Here is a 22,534-nt window from a genome sequence, read left to right as displayed (position 1 = left end):
CTGAGTTCGTGGCCCTGGCCCTGTGGACATGCTGCAGGCTGCAGGCAGGGCTCTTTGCTCACATCAGGACCCCTGGCTAGTGATGGAGGGTGGAGCAGAGGGCCCCCTCCGAGAAGACTGGCAGAAGTCTGGGCAATTTTGGAGGGGACCACCTCTGGTGTTTCAGGTGCTTTCTTCCCAAGGAGGGCAGGGTTCTGCCCTGAGGGCCTTGCTGCCGGCTGGATGGTGCCAGGGGTGCTCACATCCTGTTTATCCTGGATCCCGGGACCTGAGTGGAGTCCACCTTTGGGTCTCTGAAAGGGAGGTGCGCTAGTGAAGGTGAGACTCTCATCCGAGCTCTGGACACAAGGCTGACTCTGCAACACGGAGCCCAGGACACACCTCGTCCTGGTCGTGTGGACGGGCAGTGGCCTGCTGGGCTTCTGGAGGAAAAGACAAACACAGGAAACTCTCCTGAGTCCCTGCACTCAAGCACCAACAAGGCCCACCTAAACAGGAATTCGGCTACAGAACATAGAGTGGAACAGGAAGACACGTCTTCAGCCCAGGAAAGGAAAGGGGCGCTCCACCTCCACCTCCATGGCTATCGGCCAAAGACCCATTCCAAGAAGGACTTGACATGTTTCAGGGCACATCGGGAAGTATCCCGTTCTTAATCGGAGGTCTCGTGCCTTGAGATGGGCAGGGCTCTTTTGTGTGTCCTTCCATGGGATGTCGATGGCTAACGCTCCTCTCAGCAGATGTGGCCACTCAGGAGTTGGCCTACAGAAGCTGAGAGTGTTCTCCCACTTTCAATAGGAATATGCCTGCATTGGACATTGTGTCCTCTGAGACGTTGGCGTCAACTCTGCCCCCATGAGCCCATGCACCACGTCATGGGGAAGATGAAAAAAGTCCCACACAAAATTGGAAAGAGCAAATGTGGAGGACCCCCAAGCTTCAGTCCCATTGGGCTTAAATGTTGATAGCACATGCCTCAGGCAGAAGGGCCACAGAGAAGGAATTTATCAGGCTTCTCCAGGACACCAAAAGAGCAGGCCACCATGCACATACTCACCCTTAGGCAGGCACTGGGTTCTGTCTCTTCCTTCCATTTGGGTTGCTGCCTCTCCTGGGGTCTCCTATAGGTACTCCATGTCTGGAGTAGAGCCTTTCCCCGTTGTTCCTCTTCTTGCCTGCAGAACACACGATGGTATTTGGATGGATGCAGAGGAGGGAGCAAAATGAGAGGTGCCCGTTTTCTTAGTGTCTCCTGTGCTACCCTGGGTTCTCCCCCAAGTCTGTGCCTTTCCTCCTACAACAGCCAGTCCCTACATCCAGGAAGCCCTTCTCATCTACCACTAAGTAGTTCCCTGTGGACACATTGCTTTTGTGCCTCCCGCGGTCATGTTCCTAGTGCTGCCCTGACCCCCTTCCCTTTCTGAATTGAATGCACAGGAGAATGTGCTGCAGGCTCTGGCTTTGGGACATGGAGTCCTTGCCTATCTCTCTCCATTGACCCAGTCATTAGCTGCATGCGAATGTGTGGAGATGACTATGTGGAGAAGGGGAGACACCACCCCGCTGGAGTTCCATGCCCGAGGCTTGGATCCCAGCTTCCCCATCCCTCACCTGTGCACCTGGCCCTTCATTCTGGCTGGCTGCTCACAGGCCCCTGTGTTCTGGAGATTCCTAGGCTTGCTTGGTGCCTGGTTCTCCTTCTCCTTCTTTGGGCCCAAGGGTTGTGGGGCCAGCGCACCATCCCAGCGCTTGATGGGGCATCTTCTGCTCCTCGCAGTGTGTCCAAAAGCCCCACAGTCCCTACACTTCAGCTGTCGGTGGAAAAGCACAAGTTGTCAGGAGTCGGCCCAACCACAACCAGCTCTGCCCTTTTACAGACAAAGTGAGATTTGAAGTCTTAGTTTCCCCTCGTTGTAGGTCAGGCACTCAGGCCTGTGAACCATGAATTTCTAGGGATTTTAAGGTCCTAGAACACGTTTGTGGAAGCGCCTATTATGAAGGGGCACTGGAAGGAAGGTTTGGATGTTGCAACTTGAGGAGCCTGGGCCAGATTTCAACAACAGGACAAATGTTGGGATGCATGGGTTTCAAGTGGTTCCAAAAGATGACTCCTCCCATCCTAGGAAAGGACTAAGCTGAGAGGAGGTGCCCGGGCAGGTCCTCTTGGGGTGGAATGGGAGAATTGGGTGGTAGAGGCAATCTGAGAGGACGTCACCACGATTCTGACCTGTGTCGGCCCCTGGCTTCCCGTTGCCTCCGATGTCCACATACCCTGGGGTCCTCCTCTTCAGGGGGAGGAGCCCGATGCCCCACAGCTCCCCTCTGCTGGTGCTTCTTATTCTGGATTTGCATGAGGCTCGGGGCCAGAGGCTGTGAGGCCTGCTCTGCCGACTTTCTCATGTTCTTCAAGTCAGGCCCCATTCCCTCAGATGCTGACACTGGGCCCTCCTAGGTCCAAGAGAAAAGAAAAAAGTGTCATGACCAAAGTCAACATGGGATCTTTCATTTGTTCTCCACATTTTGGCATGGAGCACATCCCATGATCTGAGGAGCCCAGTAGAATAGGTGGAGCACAGATGGGTGCACAATCAAGGGAGAGTAGGCCAACTACTGCGTTTGACAAAAATAAGATACTCCATGCTCTTAGAATTATAGCGGAGTGAATGCATGATTCCTGAAGGTAATAAAGCAATCTTAACCAAAGGGAACAATTTTGCCTCTATCCAAATGATAACCAAAAGAGGAAAGGTGAAGAGAGGTAAACCTAGTTCCTACAAAGAGAGATCAAAAGGAATTTCATCTGAATACAGAGATTTGCAGAGCACGGTTATCCAGAGTAATTCTTGACAAAGTCAGAAGTCACGAGCTAGAAATGCTAGTAGATATCCAAGAATGTCCTTGCATATCTGACCTAAGCAGATTGACCTTGAAAAATATTTCCAAATTAATGATACAGAGAGCAAGCTCAGGAGTGGATCAGTGGTAATGAAGCTAACCAAATAGAGAAGCTGAGGACTAGTAGATATCCAAGAATGTCCTTGAATATCTGACCCAAGCAAATAGACCTTGAAATATATTTCCAAATTAAAGATACAGAGAGCAAGCTCAGGATTGGATCAGTGGTAATGAACCCAACCAAATAGAGAAGCTGAGGACGACGTGGTGGGTTCAATGTGGAATTTCACCCAACCCAGGCTTCAAAAAGTTCTAAGAAAGGTTTCTTAAACTCTTCTACAGAAAGAAAGGGAAAAAAATCATCCCCATGGGATGCTGTGGGGTCACGATGATTCTCTACCATAACATGATATAAGAAAAACCGAGCAAGACAATGAGAGCTATTCAGCGGCAGAGAAGAATGAAATTCTGACATTTTCCAAACAAGCTGTGGATGGAACCAGTGTACATCCTTTGCTAGACATGCCAAACCAGTGTTTGTTCCTAGGTGTGGATACTAAGGGGAGAAGCTACCCTAAAGGGGGAAGGGGGAAGGCGAGAGGTGGGTGCTGAGAGGGGGGAGGGGAGAGAGAATGGAAGAGCAGGTCAGAAGAGAGGGGAGAATGGGTAGAGGAAGGCTGGGTGAGGATGACCCAGGACTTCTATGTGCCTGTGTGGAAATAGCACCGGGAATAACACTGCTCTATCCATCGGAGGTAGGCCCTATTCTACCCAAGAGTCCATGGTAAACTACAGCAGTTTTCATACACATTGATCCACCTGCTCACAGGTGTCAGAATGCTGCAGTAAATATTCTCTGAAATTGAAATAGTTCTGTAGTGAGTTGAACCTCCAATGACCTATTTGACCCTGCTCAGCATAAAGAAACACACTTGAAAAACCTTAATTTTACAAGCACCTCCCCCTCCATCCTTAACATTTTCCCCACCTACATGTCTTCTAAGGAATCTTCTGTAAACTACCTGGGAAAAGAAAACCAACCTGAGACCCCACTGTTCTGCTGTCTCCTGTCAGCAGGCGCTCAGACAGGTGAGGGCTGTACACAGAGCCCAGGAAGAGATGCAGCCTCCTGGATGCCAGCCGGAAGGGGCAGTGAGGGAAGGGGGCTTCTGGGAACTTGTCTCCTCCCCCAGGATCACGTGATGCAACACGTCATCTTCAATACCACAGGTGCAATTTTAGGCCAAAATTCAGTGACTCACACCTTTGATTTCCATGACTCTACCCAGAACAAAGATTTGCCAGCCTTTTCGAGTCAGTACTTTCCTGTACAGAGGTTTGAAATCCATAGTTTGAATGACATTGAGGTGCTGGGAAGAGGTCAGAGGCCAGTTGACATAAGGGCCTTGGAGTTTTTACAAGTTTGCTCTCTGGGGTATCAATTTTTTTTTTAACTCTGCCATTTTAACATAAGGATTCCAGAAATCAAAGAAATGCTTTCCAATGCTTTCATACTTTATGTGACATAACTAAGCTCTGGATTGCATTGACTCTACACTTTCATTGGAAGAGTACTTCTTTTTCTGCTGGGTTTGGCATGACATTTGTGGACATGCAAGTGCTCAGAATGACCACAGGGCTGAAGTCTCCTTCTCCTGCTGCTGAGGGCTGATGTCCCTGGTTTCTCATCCAAATCTGGTGGGGTTCTGAGCTCCCTTGGAGGAAGAGGGTGGGGTTCTGGCTTCAGCTCCCAGGCCCCGCCCCCAGGGAATCCCCTCAGGCCCTCTCTTGGGCCAATCCTGCAATGTTGCTGCAGAGGAGAAATACACCTGTGTAAGTCTCAAGAGTCCCTGACCAGCAGGATTTTCCAGCACTCTACCAGGGCTCTTGTGCTGGTGTCGCTTCCTTTGTAGGTCACCATGGATTTTGTGCACACACATTTGCACTTCTCAATACACAGGCCTATGGGTACACAGTTCAGAACACCTGGTACCTCAGTAGCTTTGCTAATCTTCAATACCACAGAAAAGTGAATGCAGCCTCCACTCCCACAGTCCCCTTTAGAGGTTTTCCTTTTATGTTGTTAAATATTTTTACTTGTTCATGGACCTTTTGTTTATGCATTTATGTAGGTGCAGGGCTTAGAATCAAAGCACACTCACCCATGGTTGGGAGGCCAACCCTCTGCAACTTAGCAACACCCCGAGTCCTATCTTTTCATAGTTCTTGAAATAATGGGTAGAATCAATTCGAAGCTAGCTTCATTTTCCCAGTTCAAACCATCATGAAATTCTATCAGGAAAGAAGTCAAAATAATGGAATTGAAGAAAGAATGAAAATGTTTGTTTTTCATGAATAGTTTTGAAGGAATACCAACTCAATGCATTGTTAGCCTGTAATATTAGTAGGCTCCATTCATAACTGAAAGTACATATGAACACACAGGCACATGCATAGGAATGTGCACATGAACATATCCACAAACACACTCACGCACACACAAACACCCATGAACACCACCATCCCCTCCCACACACACACAAACGCCTGTACACACATAAGCAGCTAGAATTCTTTTTCTGGAATTTTTGTTTGTTTGTTTGGAGAGAGGAGATCCAAGTGCATCCCATTACCGCTTGCGTGCTGCCCTACTTGAAAGTTTATGAAGCAACTGGACCTCCCTAAATATACTTGAACCATCCTTGTAATGAATCTGCTTCATTACTTCTGGTGTTCACAAAGAGTCTTTGGAGAACAGGCTGCCTTCAGCACTCCAGGCTGTGAACTGGCCACACCCAAATCTTTCTCATCTCCTTAAGTTCTCAGGAGGTATTGTGGATCTGACACCAAGGGAGTGGGTGTGCTGGGTCGACTACTGATCACGTGAGTATATGGAAAATTCCCCCCTTGGAAACCATCTCAGCAGGGGAAGTGTCTCTCTTCCACTTGAGGTCAGGCAGGAACTTCCACTAGTCACTGAGGGTGGAGACGAGGAGGCAGCTTCCCTCCACAGGTGAGAGCAGTCTCCTGAGGATGACCTTACTTAGCCCAATTCTTCTCCATCAAATGCAGCTGATGCTCAAGTCCTCTTGGGTTCTTCTCTACATGCAACTTCCAAAGAGTGACCCTGGGCACATGGACACTTAACACGTAACAGTTTCTTTCAATCCACTTTGGGATGCTAGAGAGAAACTATCTGCCTGGAAGAGTCTTTCTGTGGGTGGCTCTGGGCTGTGGAATATGGGAAACACCTGCTAGGTGAAAGCAGCTCTGCTCCGTCTGAGCCCCAGAGCCCCTCAGTCAATGAAGGAAGTGGAGGAAGAGGTTCTATGTTCTGGAGAGTACAGAATGCATCCTAGTCAAGGCTAAAAGAAAGTATTTGTGTCCATGGACCCAATTCAGTGCCTCCAAAGGTCCCCATTTGGGAAACCCAATTGTTACAGGTCGGAACCCTTCCCAGGGAGAAGGGGAAGTTGACTCAGGACCCATGATACTCTTGGCATGCAGGATAGAAGAGACTCCTCACAGGACACAGTTGAGCACATTCACAGAGGTTAGGTTAAGATAAACAATGCTGACATGGTTGGAAGGCAGCAGCCAATGCAGGCTGAGATGGATGAACCACTTCAGGCTGGCCATTCACAACCTACTCTCTGTCCTTGGAACACACCCATCTGTGTAATCAAGAAAAAATCTATCTGGCCACTGGAGATTAGTACAAGATCTCAGGGCAGTTAATTGTGTTAATGAGCCAATGGGAGCCTTGCAACCAGGGCTTCCTTGTACAGCTGTTCCTTTGGGTTATCATTTAATAGTAATAGATTTAAAAGATTGTTTCTTTTCTCTACCTTTCCACCCAGAGGACTGTAAAAGGTTTGCCTTTAGTGTCCTGGCAATAAATTTGAAAGAACTAGTCAAAAGATATTGTTGCCTTAGGGAATGTGTAACAGCCCTACCCTATGTCAAAATTTGTGGCACAGGACATCATGCTTGTGAGGGAGAAATTCCCTGATGCATATATGATTCACTTTATGGATGATATATGTGTATCTCATGCTAATCCAGATGTACTCCTAAAAATCTTTACCCAAACAGACTTCACTCACAGCAATGGGTTTGTGCATCTCACCTCAGAAGGTGCAAAGGACATCTCTTTTCAATATCTAGATCATGTGATCGAAGGACATAGAATCCATCCTCAAACCTCACAAATAAGAGTCAAGGAGCTGAACACCCTTAATGATTTTCTTTCTTTTTTTTTTTTAAGAGAGAGTGAGAGAGGAGAGAGAGAGAGAGAGAGAGAGAGAGAGAGAGAGAGAGAGAGAGAGAGAGAGAGAATTTTTAATGTTTTATTGTTTAGTTCTCGGCGGACACAACATCTTTGTTGGTATGTGGTGCTGAGGATCGCACCCGGGCCGCACGCATGTCAGGCGAGCACGCTACCTCTTGAGCCACATCCCCAGCCCCCTTAATGATTTTCAAAACCTATTGGGTGATATCAATTGGCTGAGACCATTTTTAAAGCTACTACTTCAGATTGGAATCAGAGTTTTAATGACTACACAGGATGAGTATGTAAGTGTTACCTCTCTATTTCTTGTAATTTTGAGTTGAATTCACACTAGTTTTTCCTTAAAGAATATTAGAATTCGGCAGTGAAACCAATGTGGTCCTAGACTTTAAAAAAAAATGGGGTAGGGAGGGAGAGCATGGGAGGAGGATTACCTCTAGATAGGAAATGAGGGAGGGAGGGAAAGGGAGGGAGGAGGGGAATAGCATGAATGGTGGAAGAACACCCTCATCATGGTACAAAATACATGTATGAAGATGTGAATTTGGTGCACCTCTGCTCCTCAGAGAATCAGGCTCCACTTCAGGGACCTTCTTGGCCCTATGCCTGGTCAGGGGGGCGATCAGGTGCACTCCTGCTAATGGACATGAAGTGCCAGCATGGGCATGCCTTTCTCTGGTCCAGTCATGGCTCTGGCACCCGGGTGTTCTGCACACCTTTCTTTTAGACCCTACTATGTGTGAGGTGGGCCCAGAACAAAGTACTCCTGAGTGCACACTGGGGAGCAGATATGGTTCCTTCACCCTCTGCATTGTCCAGACTAATCTCCCCGCCTCTCCACCCCTGCTTTCCCTTTCTAAATGTGCATCACTTGGTGAAGTTTGCTCACAGCACGGCTGGGAGAAGCAATTCCTACACTAGTTGGGGGGCCCAGGACAGACCCCTGTATATATGGCACTCTCCACATCAGGATTGCAACTAGGAAATGTACAGGAAAACCTACACTGAGGGAAAAACCAAATCTGAATATGGAATGCATCTCAAGAGCTGCCTGTCCCAGACATCAGTGTTCACATATCTCCATTCTTTCAGGCTCCAAACTCAAATTGAGGAGCTCCATGTTTCTCCTCCCTGTTTCCCTGCGAAATCACCTGCCTGTGGGTCAGAATTCACAGCACCCGGACTCTGTCTCTGAATAGGAACAGCCATGTCAGTGCCATCTGGAGAAGGGAGTGTCCAGTTGATAAATCTTGGCTAAAAAGCCACAGAGTCATTCTGGAGCCTGGACACACATGTTCCCAGACATAGGACAAGAGCTCTTTCCACCTGCTGCAGTGGTTCCACAACTGCTCACAGTTAGGAGCACCCAGAGAGAGTTGAGAAGCCCCAGTGTTCAGGCCTCCAAATCACAAGTGAGTTCTTTGATCTGGAAACACAATTTCATGCCGGGGTCCTGCCCTAGCGGAGTCCAGGAAGACCTGATGGATGAGTGGCGTTGGCGAAAAGATGAGACAGGAGTCGTTCCGTTGGAGCAATCTCCAGAGAGAGAGAGAGCTAATGCAGCTTTCTCTGGGTCATCTTTTATTACAATTTTCCTCATCCTTATAGATTGAGAATACGTCATTGATTATATAATTTCAAACTTTGCCAAGACATGACATTTCCTTAACCATGATTGGTGTTACAAAAAATGGAACATTAATTTACATATTTCCAGGATATGACCTTCAGTTATGCAATTATTAAAAGTATAGAATCATTAATAAAATACATCACTAATTTACATTTTTCAGATTTTCCCAAGATTTACTATTTTCCCCAAGATATGTTATTTTCTTATTGACTAATGCCAAACTACGTAACCAAACTCTAAGTCTCCTAACCAATCATTAACCTAAAGTACACTTGTACTTTATTTCTAATCTAAAATTCCCATCTAAAAAAATCCCATTAAATCTTATACTTAAAGCATCCTAAAGTATATCAATCATTCTTAAAACATATCAGAAACCTATACAACTAAAAACTTAAGAATTTCTAAACTTAAGAATCTAAATAAAATAATATTTCTAACATTCTAAAACTGTGTCTTATAAAGCTGTTTTAATTAATTTCTAAATTTATTCTCATAAAACTGGTTGAGCTATTTTCTCAAAGAATTTCTTTGTTTCTCAGTCAAGGTGCACTAGTTCTCATATCTTTATAATCTTTCTCAATAGAAAGTAAGATCCAAACATCAATCCACTGTCCACCAATATTAACTATGCTCATCATATATCCCTAGGTAAAGTAAGAAAGGGTTTATAAAAAGAGAAGAATATATCTTTATATGTTTTAACTTTCCTAAGTGTATAATACAACTTTCCTTAATCAAAAATGAGACTACATGTGGTGAACTTTGTAAAATAAGCCTAATCATTAAGTTTTCTAAGAGGCTGGAAATATGGGCTTGGGTTCTCCTTGATATAATCAATGTGGTGCCTAAAACTCTCATGACCTTTCAGAGGATGATTGTTGTCCATGATCAGGTTTGTCCACAATGTACTGAGTTAGAAGAACAGCCTTCTACTTTGTCCTTGATATGCTGAGGGCTAGTAGAACAGCCTCCATGGCATGATGTACCTGTTCTGTTCTAGCCATCTGAAATTTAATTTGTTTGGCATCTAACATACTTATGCCTCCTGAAGAAACATAAGCATGAAAATGAAAAGTCCCAATTACATAAAAAAGGGTCTCATGGTTTCAGTTTCCCACCAACCAGCGTGGCTTTGCCAGCATTCATCCTCACTGTGACCCTGTCAAGACAGTGGGAGAGCGGCTTTGCCAACACTTTTTCTCACTGTGACCCTGTTAAGACAGTGAGTGGGGGATCGCTTTCGCCAATTTCACCCATTTATCATGGTAGTATGGGGAATCCAGGGATATCCTGAACTACAACCAATGAATGATCTTAATTGACACGTGGACATCACCTGAGACATTCGGGCTGTCCAAGGCATTACAATTGAGCACCAGGACACAACAAATGCAGTTTGACGGAGAGACAAGGTACAAAGGCAAATACCTATTGAGCAGTCCAACTATGCACATTGTAAAACATGGGGAAAATTGGATGAGGATTCAGAGAAATGTCAAGTACATGATTATCATAAGGGGCAAGGAACAAAAAAGGAAAGGCCAGGGAAAGTGTCCACAATGCTTTCCATGACCACATTCAAGAGTCAAGAAGGTCCACTGCAGAACAGGACAGAGGTCCCAGTGATCAGCAGGTGCTACACTCCATGTGGTCATAGGACAAAAGGGACAAACTTGAGCCTTCTACTTCTGTTCCACTTCCGTCTCTACACCTGCATATCCACTCCATTTGTCATCTCATAGACAGCCTGTGGAAGGTGACATGAGCACATTGGACCATCCCCTGGAAACCCCATTCAGAGGAGTCTCTCCTCTGAGTCCTGGACAGGTGGCTGTGCATCAGAGGCAGGGTCCGGGGCTGTGCCAGAGCTTTCTGAAGTCCCAGCCTTTGCTCCTACTCCATAGCTAGGAAGGTCCTGTGACCCTGGTGCCACCTGCTCCTGCATCTTTGCTTCCTCAGCGTGAGAGACCCTGCAAGTCATTGGAGCCCCAAAGGCCATTCTTCCCTGCTATGGTGTGCCTCACTCCATGTCACTGTCCTCAGAGGAGGAGGACACCTGAAGGTCTTCATAGAGGACACTCAGTGGCTCGTGGGAGCTGGGCCTCTGGGACTCATCAAGATAGGGAGGAGTGTCAGCAAGAGCACTGGTCTCTGCAGCGGGACAGGAAGGGAGATCGGCAATGAACCTGGATCTCCACCAGTTCTTGTGCATTCTCTTGAAGAGCATCCGGAGGGGCTGTCGGGGAACACAGCTGGGTGCTGGTGGACTCGATTTGGTGCGCGGCTCCACTGGATTCAGGAAGCTGCTTTCCTTGGGAGGGCGAAGATCCATGCTGGAATCATGGGCTGGAATTTTTCTGGTCACCTGGGGTGACCCATTTAGTCCGATACCACTTGTGTCTTGCCAAGCAGGCAGAGACTTCCTGGCCTCCGAGCCTGGCCTGCAGGTGTTCCCCCGTGGAGTGGGACTGTGCCCCAGCCTGAGTTTCTTTGGGGAGTTCTGGCCAGTCTGGATGTGGACCTGAGCTCGTCTCTTGCCTGGGGCCTGGAGGCTGAGTTCGTGGCCCTGGCCCTGTGGACATGCTGCAGGCTGCAGGCAGGGCTCTTTGCTCACATCAGGACCCCTGGCTAGTGATGGAGGGTGGAGCAGAGGGCCCCCTCCGAGAAGACTGGCAGAAGTCTGGGCAATTTTGGAGGGGACCACCTCTGGTGTTTCAGGTGCTTTCTTCCCAAGGAGGGCAGGGTTCTGCCCTGAGGGCCTTGCTGCCGGCTGGATGGTGCCAGGGGTGCTCACATCCTGTTTATCCTGGATCCCGGGACCTGAGTGGAGTCCACCTTTGGGTCTCTGAAAGGGAGGTGCGCTAGTGAAGGTGAGACTCTCATCCGAGCTCTGGACACAAGGCTGACTCTGCAACACGGAGCCCAGGACACACCTCGTCCTGGTCGTGTGGACGGGCAGTGGCCTGCTGGGCTTCTGGAGGAAAAGACAAACACAGGAAACTCTCCTGAGTCCCTGCACTCAAGCACCAACAAGGCCCACCTAAACAGGAATTCGGCTACAGAACATAGAGTGGAACAGGAAGACACGTCTTCAGCCCAGGAAAGGAAAGGGGCGCTCCACCTCCACCTCCATGGCTATCGGCCAAAGACCCATTCCAAGAAGGACTTGACATGTTTCAGGGCACATCGGGAAGTATCCCGTTCTTAATCGGAGGTCTCGTGCCTTGAGATGGGCAGGGCTCTTTTGTGTGTCCTTCCATGGGATGTCGATGGCTAACGCTCCTCTCAGCAGATGTGGCCACTCAGGAGTTGGCCTACAGAAGCTGAGAGTGTTCTCCCACTTTCAATAGGAATATGCCTGCATTGGACATTGTGTCCTCTGAGACGTTGGCGTCAACTCTGCCCCCATGAGCCCATGCACCACGTCATGGGGAAGATGAAAAAAGTCCCACACAAAATTGGAAAGAGCAAATGTGGAGGACCCCCAAGCTTCAGTCCCATTGGGCTTAAATGTTGATAGCACATGCCTCAGGCAGAAGGGCCACAGAGAAGGAATTTATCAGGCTTCTCCAGGACACCAAAAGAGCAGGCCACCATGCACATACTCACCCTTAGGCAGGCACTGGGTTCTGTCTCTTCCTTCCATTTGGGTTGCTGCCTCTCCTGGGGTCTCCTATAGGTACTCCATGTCTGGAGTAGAGCCTTTCCCCGTTGTTCCTCTTCTTGCCTGCAGAACACACGATGGTATTTGGATGGATGCAGAGGAGGGAGCAAAATGAGAGGTGCCCGTTTTCTTAGTGTCTCCTGTGCTACCCTGGGTTCTCCCCCAAGTCTGTGCCTTTCCTCCTACAACAGCCAGTCCCTACATCCAGGAAGCCCTTCTCATCTACCACTAAGTAGTTGCCTGTGGACACATTGCTTTTGTGCCTCCCGCGGTCATGTTCCTAGTGCTGCCCTGACCCCCTTCCCTTTCTGAATTGAATGCACAGGAGAATGTGCTGCAGGCTCTGGCTTTGGGACATGGAGTCCTTGCCTATCTCTCTCCATTGACCCAGTCATTAGCTGCATGCGAATGTGTGGAGATGACTATGTGGAGAAGGGGAGACACCACCCCGCTGGAGTTCCATGCCCGAGGCTTGGATCCCAGCTTCCCCATCCCTCACCTGTGCACCTGGCCCTTCATTCTGGCTGGCTGCTCACAGGCCCCTGTGTTCTGGAGATTCCTAGGCTTGCTTGGTGCCTGGTTCTCCTTCTCCTTCTTTGGGCCCAAGGGTTGTGGGGCCAGCGCACCATCCCAGCGCTTGATGGGGCATCTTCTGCTCCTCGCAGTGTGTCCAAAAGCCCCACAGTCCCTACACTTCAGCTGTCGGTGGAAAAGCACAAGTTGTCAGGAGTCGGCCCAACCACAACCAGCTCTGCCCTTTTACAGACAAAGTGAGATTTGAAGTCTTAGTTTCCCCTCGTTGTAGGTCAGGCACTCAGGCCTGTGAACCATGAATTTCTAGGGATTTTAAGGTCCTAGAACACGTTTGTGGAAGCGCCTATTATGAAGGGGCACTGGAAGGAAGGTTTGGATGTTGCAACTTGAGGAGCCTGGGCCAGATTTCAACAACAGGACAAATGTTGGGATGCATGGGTTTCAAGTGGTTCCAAAAGATGACTCCTCCCATCCTAGGAAAGGACTAAGCTGAGAGGAGGTGCCCGGGCAGGTCCTCTTGGGGTGGAATGGGAGAATTGGGTGGTAGAGGCAATCTGAGAGGACGTCACCACGATTCTGACCTGTGTCGGCCCCTGGCTTCCCGTTGCCTCCGATGTCCACATACCCTGGGGTCCTCCTCTTCAGGGGGAGGAGCCCGATGCCCCACAGCTCCCCTCTGCTGGTGCTTCTTATTCTGGATTTGCATGAGGCTCGGGGCCAGAGGCTGTGAGGCCTGCTCTGCCGACTTTCTCATGTTCTTCAAGTCAGGCCCCATTCCCTCAGATGCTGACACTGGGCCCTCCTAGGTCCAAGAGAAAAGAAAAAAGTGTCATGACCAAAGTCAACATGGGATCTTTCATTTGTTCTCCACATTTTGGCATGGAGCACATCCCATGATCTGAGGAGCCCAGTAGAATAGGTGGAGCACAGATGGGTGCACAATCAAGGGAGAGTAGGCCAACTACTGCGTTTGACAAAAATAAGATACTCCATGCTCTTAGAATTATAGCGGAGTGAATGCATGATTCCTGAAGGTAATAAAGCAATCTTAACCAAAGGGAACAATTTTGCCTCTATCCAAATGATAACCAAAAGAGGAAAGGTGAAGAGAGGTAAACCTAGTTCCTACAAAGAGAGATCAAAAGGAATTTCATCTGAATACAGAGATTTGCAGAGCACGGTTATCCAGAGTAATTCTTGACAAAGTCAGAAGTCACGAGCTAGAAATGCTAGTAGATATCCAAGAATGTCCTTGCATATCTGACCTAAGCAGATTGACCTTGAAAAATATTTCCAAATTAATGATACAGAGAGCAAGCTCAGGAGTGGATCAGTGGTAATGAAGCTAACCAAATAGAGAAGCTGAGGACTAGTAGATATCCAAGAATGTCCTTGAATATCTGACCCAAGCAAATAGACCTTGAAATATATTTCCAAATTAAAGATACAGAGAGCAAGCTCAGGATTGGATCAGTGGTAATGAACCCAACCAAATAGAGAAGCTGAGGACGACGTGGTGGGTTCAATGTGGAATTTCACCCAACCCAGGCTTCAAAAAGTTCTAAGAAAGGTTTCTTAAACTCTTCTACAGAAAGAAAGGGAAAAAAATCATCCCCATGGGATGCTGTGGGGTCACGATGATTCTCTACCATAACATGATATAAGAAAAACCGAGCAAGACAATGAGAGCTATTCAGCGGCAGAGAAGAATGAAATTCTGACATTTTCCAAACAAGCTGTGGATGGAACCAGTGTACATCCTTTGCTAGACATGCCAAACCAGTGTTTGTTCCTAGGTGTGGATACTAAGGGGAGAAGCTACCCTAAAGGGGGAAGGGGGAAGGCGAGAGGTGGGTGCTGAGAGGGGGGAGGGGAGAGAGAATGGAAGAGCAGGTCAGAAGAGAGGGGATAATGGGTAGAGGAAGGCTGGGTGAGGATGACCCAGGACTTTTATGTGCCTGTGTGGAAATAGCACAGGGAATAACACTGCTCTATCCATCGGAGGTAGGCCCTATTCTACCCAAGAGTCCATGGTAAACTACAGCAGTTTTCATACACATTGATCCACCTGCTCACAGGTGTCAGAATGCTGCAGTAAATATTCTCTGAAATTGAAATAGTTCTGTAGTGAGTTGAACCTCCAATGACCTATTTGACCCTGCTCAGCATAAAGAAACACACTTGAAAAACCTTAATTTTACAAGCACCTCCCCCTCCATCCTTAACATTTTCCCCACCTACATGTCTTCTAAGGAATCTTCTGTAAACTACCTGGGAAAAGAAAACCAACCTGAGACCCCACTGTTCTGCTGTCTCCTGTCAGCAGGCGCTCAGACAGGTGAGGGCTGTACACAGAGCCCAGGAAGAGATGCAGCCTCCTGGATGCCAGCCGGAAGGGGCAGTGAGGGAAGGGGGCTTCTGGGAACTTGTCTCCTCCCCCAGGATCACGTGATGCAACACGTCATCTTCAATACCACAGGTGCAATTTTAGGCCAAAATTCAGTGACTCACACCTTTGATTTCCATGACTCTACCCAGAACAAAGATTTGCCAGCCTTTTCGAGTCAGTACTTTCCTGTACAGAGGTTTGAAATCCATAGTTTGAATGACATTGAGGTGCTGGGAAGAGGTCAGAGGCCAGTTGACATAAGGGCCTTGGAGTTTTTACAAGTTTGCTCTCTGGGGTATCAATTTTTTTTTAACTCTGCCATTTTAACATAAGGATTCCAGAAATCAAAGAAATGCTTTCCAATGCTTTCATACTTTATGTGACATAACTAAGCTCTGGATTGCATTGACTCTACACTTTCATTGGAAGAGTACTTCTTTTTCTGCTGGGTTTGGCATGACATTTGTGGACATGCAAGTGCTCAGAATGACCACAGGGCTGAAGTCTCCTTCTCCTGCTGCTGAGGGCTGATGTCCCTGGTTTCTCATCCAAATCTGGTGGGGTTCTGAGCTCCCTTGGAGGAAGAGGGTGGGGTTCTGGCTTCAGCTCCCAGGCCCCGCCCCCAGGGAATCCCCTCAGGCCCTCTCTTGGGCCAATCCTGCAATGTTGCTGCAGAGGAGAAATACACCTGTGTAAGTCTCAAGAGTCCCTGACCAGCAGGATTTTCCAGCACTCTACCAGGGCTCTTGTGCTGGTGTCGCTTCCTTTGTAGGTCACCATGGATTTTGTGCACACACATTTGCACTTCTCAATACACAGGCCTATGGGTACACAGTTCAGAACACCTGGTACCTCAGTAGCTTTGCTAATCTTCAATATCACAGAAAAGTGAATGCAGCCTCCACTCCCACAGTCCCCTTTAGAGGTTTTCCTTTTATGTTGTTAAATATTTTTACTTGTTCATGGACCTTTTGTTTATGCATTTATGTAGGTGCAGGGCTTAGAATCAAAGCACACTCACCCATGGTTGGGAGGCCAACCCTCTGCAACTTAGCAACAACCCGAGTCCTATCTTTTCATAGTTCTTGAAATAATGGGTAGAATCAATTCGAAGCTAGCTTCATTTTCCCAGTTCAAACCATCATGAAATTCTATCAGGAAAGAAGTCAAAATAATGGAATTGAAGAAAGAATGAAAATGTTTGTTTTTCATGAATAGTTTTGAAGGAATACCAACTCAATGCATTGTTAGCCTGTAATATTAGTAGGCTCCATTCATAACTGAAAGTACATATGAACACACAGACACATGCATAGGAATGTGCACATGAACATATCCACAAACACACTCACGCACACACAAACACCCATGAACACCACCATCCCCCCCCCCCCACACACACACAAACGCCTGTACACACATAAGCAGCTAGAATTCTTTTTCTGGAATTTTTGTTTGTTTGTTTGGAGAGAGGAGATCCAAGTGCATCCCATTAACGCTTGCGTGCTGCCCTACTTGAAAGTTTATGAAGCAACTGGACCTCCCTAAATATACTTGAAGCATCCTTGTAATGAATCTCCTTCATTACTTCTGGTGTTCACAAAGAGTCTTTGGAGAACAGGCTGCCTTCAGCACTCCAGGCTGTGAACTGGCCACACCCAAATCTTTCTCATCTCCTTAAGTTCTCAGAAGGTATTGTGGATCTGACACCAAGGGAGTGGGTGTGCTGGGTCGACTACTGATCACGTGAGTATATGGAAAATTCCCCCCTTGGAAACCATCTCAGCAGGGGAAGTGTCTCTCTTCCACTTGAGGTCAGGCAGGAACTTCCACTAGTCACTGAGGGTGGAGACGAGGAGGCAGCTTCCCTCCACAGGTGAGAGCAGTCTCCTGAGGATGACCTTACTTAGCCCAATTCTTCTCCATCAAATGCAGCTGATGCTCAAGTCCTCTTGGGTTCTTCTCTACATGGACCTAGACCAGCTAATTGTACTCTTCCTGGAGACTCAAAGCCTTATATCAGATCAGGTATTAAATTGGGAGTTTTTGTTTACAAATGAGTCATCTCAGCAGAACATCCACCAACACCTCATGGTCCTAACTGTTCTGCAATAGAAATTGGCACCTTTCCTAAGTGGATGGATTGTATAAATACTTTCCCAGTACAGCATAAGGTGTCTAGAAATAGTGGCTACTTTTCCGACTGGTCTCCTAGAATTGACAAAAAACAATTGCAAAAGGGTGCTGCCATGACCCCTGGAAGATTTTTAGTAACATCTTGACCTTCAGTGGAGGTGGCATTCAAAAAGATGTCTGATGCTTATTTGCTCCCTCAGAATTCTTACATTTTACTGACAAGACTTTACTGGACTTTGTAGGCAAAAACTGGAAGGTGGACTGAATTGTGGGCCTGTGTTCAATCTCCTTACATTTTAATTACTGAAAATGTAAAAGTTAAAAAAAGGTGATAGATATCTTGTATCATGTAATAAATGTAATTTAACTATTTGCATCACCAGATATAATAGAGGGAAATGAATGCTAATACTTCTCAAGCCCCCCCCCCTTTTTTTCTTTTTGTCAGCTAATATTTCAGGGCCATGGTACACTTATGCTGGTTGTCAAGTCTTATAACAAATACATGTCCAGTTACTAAGACCTAAACGGGCTCTTGGACTTGTATTATTGGGAGTAGTTGCCTTGGTTTCCTTTGTAGCTTCCACAGCCACAGCTTCAGTGGCCATATCTCAAAATATTCAACATGCAAATTTTCTTAAATTTTGGCTCAGAATACTTCCAAAGCTCTTCATAATCAAATAAATATTGATGAAAGGATTGAGACTAAGCTAAATTCCTTAGAAGCTACTGTCATAAATATTGGTCATGAACTTTCTGCTTTGAAATTCAAAGACTTAAGTAAGTGTCATGTGACTATAAGTATGCGTGTGTTTCTAATGCCAAATACAAGGCTTCCTAATGGGATTGGGAGAGGGTTAAAAACCATTTGTTTGGTATTTGGCAAAATAATAATAACCGCTTGGATCTTTTGGAGTTACATCATTATATTCAAGATATACAAAAAAGTAAGATTAATTTTTCATATTCTACTTCTTTAGCTGATCAAATACTTAGAGAAATGAATGGCTTTAACCCTGCAAACATTCTTAAAACATTCTGGGGGTCTATCCTTGAATTGTTCTCTTTGCTACTAATTCTCTCTTGTATTGTAATTGTAGGATGTCATACCTTCAGAACAAGAATTTGGGGCTCAAAATAATGACTCATCAGCTTCTTTTTCAAAGAAAGAAGGGGGACTATGTGGGGAGCTACATTGAATGACCACACTTTCCAGTCCTGATGCCTCAGATTCTGACCAAACTCTGCATTTGCTGTGGCTTGGGTGGGGTCTAGTTCTGATAGTAAGGGGTCTTCTTTGTGGGGCGTGCCCCTAGTGTTGAGTTACGCTCACCTGTCCCCTGTAGTCCTGCCCCTTCTTCCCTTTTTGGATAGAACTTTCTAAGAACAAGAGTCCCACAATAAATGCTCACTTCCAAATGTGTTCCCCCTCTCTCTCGACAGCCTCTCATGACTTTCTGTTGCTCTCCCTTTTGGGAGCATGAGGCTGAGAGTCAGGGAAGCCATCCTGAAGTTTGTGTAAAGGTAAATTGTGTCTGTGTTTTATTTGATGTCCCTGAAAATTCACAGGAGCAATCTTAAGTTCAGCTGCCTGCCCTGGTCGAGGGTGGCAAAGGGTGATAATCCCCCTCCAGCACTGCAGCCCAAGCTAGCTGTCTCTCCTTCTCCACACCACTCCACTTCTATCTCCAGGCAATTACAGAAAAACCTGAAAGGAATAGGCAAGAGGTCTAGGGTTGTAGCTCAGCAGTAGAGTGCTCGCCTAGCCCACACAAGGCCCTGGGTTCGATCCTTAGAACCACATAAAAATAAATAAATAAAATAAAGGTATTATGCCCAACTATAAATAAAAAATGAATATTAAAAGAAAGAAATAGACCAAAGTTCCATAGCAGGAATCCAAACCCAGGAGCTCATTTTTCTCAAGTCAATTAGTAATGGGGAGGGTTCACAGCACCTGTAGGTGCTTGGAACATCACAAATACAAAAGGAATGGAGAACATATAAAACTACTTAGATGGACCTTGAGAAGGGCTGCCTGGGGTTAGGGATAGGGTGTTATATGAGTGCAGGCACAGACTAGCAAAGGTCACAGGGCTTCAGTATGTGTATCATCAATCTGTTCTGGACAATGCAATTGTGGTTTGTGTATTTTTCAGATGTAGCATTTCCAATGCTTTGAAGGAGGACTTGCATGTCTCTCCTGGCAGGTAGGCATGGTTGAATCTAATCACTCCACAAGAGCAAGTCCTACTACAGGAGACCTTTTTTTTCTTAATATTTTTTAGCTGTCAATGGATCTTTAATTTATTTATTTATACGTGGTGCTGAGAATCAAAACCAGTGCCCCACACATGCTAGGCAAATACTCTACCACTGAGCCACAACCCCAACCCTACAGGAGATTCTTATTTACAGTGGGTATATATCCTCAACTTGTCTTCAGAGTGCCCTTAAAATTATGTCAATCAATTACACTTGAAACAAAAATGCAGGAAAGAGCCTTTTAAATCCTCATTAACCATATGACATATTAAGAATGTTTTTATTTTCTAATTTGGCATGAAGTGTATCAAGTGGATAATCTAATGTATTGATATTGTATCACCACAGAGGTGGAGCACTTCCTCAAGTTTAAAATGACTATGAGTTTTTATTTTACAGTTAACTTTCACATGCTATGTTCCATATCTTATTTGATTGATTTTCATTTTCACCTGATGTAAGAAGTACTGAGTATTTTATGTATCTGTCTTTTCCTACAGAATCGAAGTAGACCAATGCCCATTCAATAACCAAGAAGAGATCTGTCCTAGGCCCTGTCCTCTTGAGTCAGCCACCTGTCAATATCAGTCACGGGAGACCCATCTGTACAGCCATGCTGCCCATCCAAATGCCTGAACTTGTCCTCTACTCACCTCCTGTCCTGGGAAAGAACAGGAGGTGGTTGTCACTGGTACCTGCCAGCCAGCATAAAGGCACTCTGGCCAGAACCTTGCCTTCCTTGTGAAAACAGAAGTCCAAAAGCCAAAGGGTGTCTCCTTTAAAGGTCTCATGCTGCCTTCAAAAGGAATGGCATGGGCCAGGTACTCAACCCTCAAGCACCAGACAGGTGTCCTGATGTGTCCAAGCTGCCTGAAGCTTGTAGCATACAGAGAGGACCAGGACCCAAAAGTCAGCCTTAAGGGCCCCGGATAAGAAACATGTCCAGGTCCCCACTGAGTCTTGCCAGAATGCCCCAAAGAAACCTAGACTCAGCCACACCCAGACGTCCCAGAGGAGCACCCAGAATCCTGGGTTGGGATCTTTCCAGCCTCTGCTGCCTCTGTCAGGTACAAGTGAACTTAGACCAAAAGTCTCACTCCAAGTTATCAGGAAAATACCAGCCCAGATGCCCAGCATTGGCCTGTACCCTCCAAGCAAAACACATGTCCTGAATTCTGTGGAGGTCTGCACCAAGTCCCATAACCCACCATCCACCTGTGCTTCAAAACAGCCCCTCAGAGTGGTCTTCAGGAGACTGGGAAATGACAGGTGGATCTCCCAGTTCATCACAGCTCTCTCCTTCCAGGCTCCTGAGAAGACAATCTGTCCTGCTAAGAGCCCTCCCATCCTGTAGAAGGCTGAGGGACAGGGCTCCCATGTGCCCGAGAGTGTCTTCTCTGAAGACCTTCAGGTCTGCTCCTCCCCTGAGGTCAGTGACAGGGAGTGAAACACTCCATGGAAGAGAAGTCTCATGCTCGTCACACACAGGTGACTAAGAGAGCCCTCTTGGCCTGAGGAGGCAAAGACACAGGGAGCAGGCTGCACCTAGTGAAGAGGAACCTTCCCATCTGTGGAGTCCATTGCTGGGACCCCAAAGTGCTGGAAACAGACACACAGACGTTGACTCTGAATTATGGGGAAGTAAACTGACCCTAACATTGGCACTTAGTGAATCAGCATGTAAGGTGTTTTACATGAAGTCAATTCTAGGAAAACGTGAGTTGATATGCACGTGTATACAGAGGGCTGATATAAGTTGATACTAGGTGATGGTCCACACTGTTGAGATAGTTTTGATTTCTTTTATGAGTTAACAAATGTTGAATCATTGTACAGTTGTAAATTAGCCCTTCCTCAATATCATTCCTTTTAAATGAATTTTCCTGCAGATGAGACTTCTGCTTTGGTAGGAAATAGTGATTTGGTAGTAATGTACCCATACAAAGTCATATTTTAATTTCTCTAAGAAGAGTCTGAGACTAAGAAGTCACAGTCTAAAAACAACAATCTTTCTGGTTTTACTTCTGGGCACACAGCATATGATGTCCAGGTAGACCAAATACGTAACAGTTAGTAACATTCTAATTATTTGGCCCACAGATTAATTTTGAGGATTTTAATGTTTCCAAGGCTACACATATGGGCAAAGTTTACGTGATTGTCCATTTTTTAAAGCAATCTCAACTCCTGGTTTTGAACTCATGCCAATTTCTCAGTTATCTTAGATAACTCAAGAGTTTTGGTTCAGAAAATGCTAAATTTTGACAATAGAGTTTGCTAATTCTGCTAAATTAATCTATTATTTCATTGTCAGTGTGCATTTTCATCAAATCCCCAATGTTTATTGGAAAAAAATAAGGCTAACCTTCTAATTCAGCCAATGAGAACTGTTTAACAGGGAAAATATTGAAGTGTTTTTTTCACAAGAGTAGGATATAATCTTGATGTGTACCCATAGCTGGGAGGAGCCTACAAATGCTCATGAACACATTCAAAGAAGAGTGCAGAAAAATCAGTCTTTTCAAAATGGAGGAAGTGCATTTCTCTACAGTGTACTAAATATGATCTTTAATCACAATTCAATATGAACCTCAAGAGAACACCAAACGTGCTGTTATTTTCACTATTCTCTTATCAAGCATAGAGGATAAAAGCCGTTTTTAAAATATTTCATCCATTTATAAATTCAAAAATGTTCCTTATGTTTTTTGCTTCCCTTTGTAT

This window comes from Ictidomys tridecemlineatus, chromosome 14, assembly GCF_052094955.1.
Source record: "Ictidomys tridecemlineatus isolate mIctTri1 chromosome 14, mIctTri1.hap1, whole genome shotgun sequence".
In the NCBI taxonomy this organism is placed as follows: Eukaryota; Metazoa; Chordata; class Mammalia; order Rodentia; family Sciuridae; genus Ictidomys; species Ictidomys tridecemlineatus.
This window is presented reverse-complemented; position numbering follows the sequence as displayed.